This window comes from Scyliorhinus torazame, chromosome 30 (assembly GCF_047496885.1).
Source record: "Scyliorhinus torazame isolate Kashiwa2021f chromosome 30, sScyTor2.1, whole genome shotgun sequence".
Lineage (NCBI taxonomy): Eukaryota > Metazoa > Chordata > Chondrichthyes > Carcharhiniformes > Scyliorhinidae > Scyliorhinus > Scyliorhinus torazame.
Genome location: NC_092736.1, coordinates 14257006 through 14262527, shown reverse-complemented (window position 1 = coordinate 14262527; position 5522 = coordinate 14257006). Strand labels below are relative to the sequence as shown.

At 48.4% G+C, this 5522-nt stretch overlaps 1 pseudogene; it reads left to right on the top strand.

Annotated features, from left to right (window-relative positions):
* Nucleotides 1-1484: 1484 nt before the first annotated feature.
* Nucleotides 1485-1607, top strand: LOC140404507 (small nucleolar RNA U3; annotated as a pseudogene).
* The last annotated feature ends 3915 nt before the right edge of the window (nucleotides 1608-5522 follow it).

The window sequence follows — 5522 nt, the reverse complement described above, 5'->3', positions numbered from 1 at the left end:
TGGAGGAGATCATTGGATTTTAAAGTTTGAACAGCTATATTGATAGCGTGGCCTGTGAATCAGTTGGTAGCATAGTGTTTTGGATTCAAATCGCACTCGAAGGGTTAAGCACAGAAAATCATCGCTACCCCTCCAGTGTGAACTGAGGGAGCGCTGCATTGTTGAGGGTGACTGCTGGATGCGATGTAAAGGATTCAGGACTGCGATTTCAGAGAAGAGATATCCCTGGTGTCTTGTCCAACATTCATCCCTCAGTCAACATCGCAAATAGAGCAGGTTATCTGGGTGGTCGTCAGATTGCTGCTTGTGGGAGCTTACTGTGCACAACTTGACTGATGTATTTCCTACATTGCAACAGTGATGACATTTCAAAGTGTACTTCATTGGCTGTGAAGCACCTTGAGACTCGGGTGGCATGGTGGCACGTTGGTTAGCACTGCTGCCTCACAGCGCCAGGGCCCCGGGTTCAATTCCGGCCTCGGGCCTTCACTGCCTGCTTGGAGTTTGCACGTTCTCCCCGAGTCTGCGTGGGCTTCCAAGGGTGCTCCCGTTTCCTCCCACCGTCCAAAGATGTGCAGGTGGATTGGCCATGATAAATTGCCCTTAATGTCCAAAATTGCCCTCAGTGTTGGGTGGGGTTACTGGGTTCTGGGGCTAGGGTGGAGGTGTGGGCTTAGGTAGGATGCTCTTTCCAAGAGCCGGTGCAGACTTGATGGGCCGAATGGCCACCTTCTGCACTGTAAATTCTATGATTCTATGATGAGATGTGTGGTTGTCGTCAAAGGTGCTATATAAATGCAACTCTTGCTTTCTTAAAATTAAGCTGTTGCTCTCTGGGTTACATTAGGTTGGTCCATTTCCATGTCAGTCATCCTGACACACACCTTTAGTCGCTTTGCTGCACTGCTTAACTCGCAATACAATGTTAATAAGCGGGATTCCATAGCCAGGAAATGGCACAGAATCTGGAAGAATAAGTTGAGTCTCCTGCTGCCATCGCTCAGACTCAGTGCCTGGATCACAGCGGGACCATTGCTCCCTCCTCAAATGTAATGGTCGTGGATTGAATCTGATGCATTCACCAGGCGTTACTGATTGTAAAACAAGCAGGCCACCACAAAGAAATAACAGGCAAGAAGGGACTGGCTGCTCTGTCGAGCGTGCCCACGCACCATGGTGGTATCATGATTAGACGCTCACCCACACCGGCAGAAATGTGACTTCCTGGAAGCAGCAAAACAGCAGAGAAAAGAAACTAAGGAGCCAATGGTACTGTATCCCTGCTCTCTTGCTCTCTCTCTCTCTCCCTCTATCTCGCTCTCTGTCTCTCTTTCTCAAGGATTAGTAATCCCTGCTACTTGGGCTAGATTTTACGACAAAGGTTTGGAGGTGGGCACGCCATGGGCGCCATACCTATTGAGTACCCGCCCTTGTGGCAATTTTATCAGCGTCACGGAGTCATGAGGCAACCTATGACATGTCCCAGGTACTATACTTTTAGGGATCATTTCTATAGTTTTTTACTTGAGAAATGTGTTCAATAGAAGGTTTGAAGAATTCACGTTTATCGTTCCGTACTCATAGTCCGTAAACCTCTAATCTGTGGAGTATAGCATCCAAATTTTGACGGTTGTCCTCTTCATTCCTTCCAGAACTAAGATAGCGGGCGCAATCGAACGGCCACGCTGCGTCTGAAAAGCAGCGCCCCGACCGCATGTTCCCCACTGGGATCTCCTATCGAATCGTGCCGTTCGATAGTGTTGTGTTTCCCGGCACAGCGAGCACCGAGAAATATGCGGCTAAACACGCTCGCTATGGGATTTTGTTCCCATTTAGTTAAATCACACCCACTGTCTAATTAGCACTGGGCTCCTTCTAGTCCACTGAGAATTTGACCCATGGCACATTGGAACAACACAGGTGCGAATGCGATGCCAAATGGAAGTCTTTTATATCTGAATAGTCCTTTGTGCGTCACGATTGACTAAGATCAACTTTGATCTTATGCTCTCCTCCAGACTGCCCAGCAAATAAATCATCAATTAAAGGCAGAGGGTATTGCTCTGCACGGGATTGATAGTGACTTTAAAATCACCACATATTCGTACCGAACCATCGATCTTCATCACAGGTACGATGGGTGTGGCCCAGTCACTTACATTAACGGGTTCAAGGACTCCCAGTGAGACAAGCGTCATCAAGCGGCGTCATGCAAAGGCACCTGCCTAGGGGCACTAGTTACGGCTCCGCTGCCGTTCTCACTGGCGCGATATACCTCAAGTCCGGTGGTGACGGCGACACTAAGGATTTGGGGGCAGTAGAGGAGACACAGGCAGGAGGAGGGGGCCTCTGTATGGACCCCGATACGGAATAACCATAGATTTGCTCCAGGTAAGATGAATGGGGGGTTTCAAGGCTGGTATAGGACGGTATTAGGAGGGTGGGGGATCTGTTTATAGATGAGACTTTCCCCAGCATACAGGCGCTGGAGGAGAAGTTCGGCCTGCCCCCGGGGAATGCGTTCAGGTACCTCCAGGTTTGGGACTTTCTTAGAAAACAGGTGGGGACATTTCCGCTGCTGCCCCCGCATAGGATCCAGGACAGGATGCTGTCTGGCATCTGGGTAGGGGAGGGGAAGGTATCGGATATATATCAGGAGCTGCAGGAGGTGGAGGAAGCCTCAGTGGAGGAGTTGAAGGGCAAGTGGGAGGAGGAGCTGGGTGAGAAGCTGGATGAGGGCCTGTGGGCCGACGCCCTGGGCAGGGTGAACTCCTCATCATGTGCCAGGCTTAGCTTAATTCAGTTTAAGGTGGTGCATCGGGCGCATATAACGGCGGCAAAAATGAGCAAGTTGTTTGGAGAGGAGGACAGGTGCCCGAGATGTGCAGGAAGTCCGGCGAACCATGCCCATATGTTTTGGGCATGCCCGGCGCTTAAAGAATTCTGGCGGGGGTTTGCGAGGGTGATGTCTAGGATTTTGGACACTCGGGTGAAGGCGAGTCCAACAGTAGCGATATTTGGGGTGTCGGAGGATCCGGGAGTGCAGGAAGAGAAAGAGGCCGAGGTTCTGGCCTTTGCCTCCCTGGTAGCCCGGAGACGGATCTTGTTAATGTGGGGGGACTCAAAACCCCCGGGTGTGGAGAACTGGGTTAGCGATATGGCGGGGTTCCTCGGCCTGGAACGAACAAAGTTCGCCTTGAGAGGGTCCTTGATGGGGTTCTCCCGGCGGTGGCAACCTTTCCTTGACTTTCTAGGGGAGCAGTAATTGTCGGCGGCAGCAGCATCCTGGGGGGGGGGAGAGACTCAGGTGGGGGAGGGAACTGTTGATATAGTGTAAGTTTTATATGAAGACAACACCCACCTTGTTCTGTTTAATAATTCTTGTTTATTTTTATTTTTATTATTATTTGTACTTCTATCTTTGTGATGTAGAAACGTTGGTTCGAAAAGCTTTAATAAAACATTTATTTTAAAAACTCTTCGGTAGCCCTGCTTCGGACTCTGACATGAGATTCACCTCGGCCCGATTTAGTTAGATTCTCTCCAGCCAGGCTATCTCCATGAGGACTGGATAGTTCCTTTAACGTGTAGGGACATGTTTGCGGTTTGTCTGTTTAGCTGCACAGTCACATCGATACAGTCCCTCAACGGCACTACTTCCCCGGTATATGTTTTAAGTGTTATCTTTGCGGGTTTCAAGGTGATATGTCGCAGTTTCTCTTGGTGAATCATTTCCGGTACCGATGAAACGGTTGCGCCAGTGTCCACCTCCATTTTCATCATCTGTCCATCCGGTAAAGGAATGACTCAGTAACGGATTGTCGTGCCCGCAATGGCCAGTATGTTCAGCAACAGTTCATCATCTGGCAGTGACTCTGGTCCCTTTTCAGGCTCTTTTCGTATCACTATTCCCTCGATTTGATTTTTCACTTGATGTATTTAGTTCTTGCTTTTTCTAATTCTTGTTTGAAACTTGTCGTTTCTTCTGCCCACATGCACGTTCGATGTATCCCTTTTTACCACAGTTCCTGCATTTTGCATCTTTACTCCAACAATCAGTTTGACCAGATTTTGCACGTCGATGGCAATTTCGAGCCTCCGTCTGTTTTCAGGTCTCAGCCGGCATTTTATGGATTTTAGTGCTCAAGCTTAATTGATGGGCTTCCGTAGCTGCAATGTCCCATAGAGATCTAAACTTCTAAAGCCTCCTTTAGCTCTTAGTTGCTTTCCGTTAACAGCCTTTTTCTGGATAGCCTCAGTTCTAAGCCCACACCCTAGTCTGTCTCTAATGGTGTCATTCAAGACACCTCCAAATTCACAGAATTCAGCTAATATCTTCAAAGTAGCCACGAATTGTGTGACTGATTCACCTTCTTGCTGGTTCCGTGTGTGAAACGTGAACCTCTCGGCAATGAGCAAGGTTTTAGGTGAGAAATGGCCCTGCAATGTCTCCCCAATCTCACCAGACGTTTTCGAACCTGGTTTTTCTCATTGCAACAGACAGTTGAAAGTTTTCCCATTCCCCCCGCCACATCGTGCTCGGGAAGGCCGGGTCTACTATGTCCGCCATAATTTTGTTCGCCTGGATCGTTCAGTGTATGTGTTCCAGCGCTCGGTGATTTCATCGTATTGTCCAATGGTACCAAAAACTTCCCCCATTTTACTATGGGAAGGTTTGTGTGAGCATAAATATGCCACAAAGTTATTAGCACTACCTCGCTTCTTTTTTTCCATTCAAACAAGGTAACACTGAGCTCAGCCTGTTCTTTCCGAGTTTTGCAAGGGTTGTTGCAAAACCCCCCTAGCTTTCACTTAATTGTTGCAGAGTATTTGTTACTTTACTTGCTACTCACAGTAGAGGGAGCACTGTTCCAGAACTTTCTGGGCGGAGCACGGGGCAAGCTTCTTTTGATGCTGTTTTCACCAAAATCTTTGTTTAAATTTTGCTTTCTTCAATAGCTGCTCCTATTATTCGGCACCCCTCTGTTGCCAGCTTTGGTGGAGAGATGTTTTTACCTTCTTTATCCTTTTTTGGATGGCTGAAGCATGGGTCGACTGGAATTCTGCAGTTATTTTTTGGGTGTTCGATCAATAACCTCATCTCCAGTTTCGTTGGATTATTTTTAAAGTTTTGGCTTGCAGATCATGGAGGTCCAAACAAACAAGAGCTTTATTGGAAAGGTGTTTTCTCACAGGCTGCTAGGCTGGACTGATTGTTAGCCCACCCAAACTGCTGATGACATTATCAATACATCACATGGTCAAAACTCTTAAAGGGATCTTGTTCCAACTGGGAACAAACGTGAAAATACAACAAAGCAGCCTGAGAATCCTATGGGCGCGATTCTCCGATCTAGAGATTAGGTGCCGACGCCGGAGTGAAAACTGGAGTGTTTTACTCCGGCATCGGAGGACGTTCCCAGACCCCGATTCACACTCCCCCGGGGGGCTAGGGGCGGTGCCACGTCATTTACGCGCCAGGCCTTGGCACCGCGTAAAAGCGGCGGCGCGTAAATGACAGG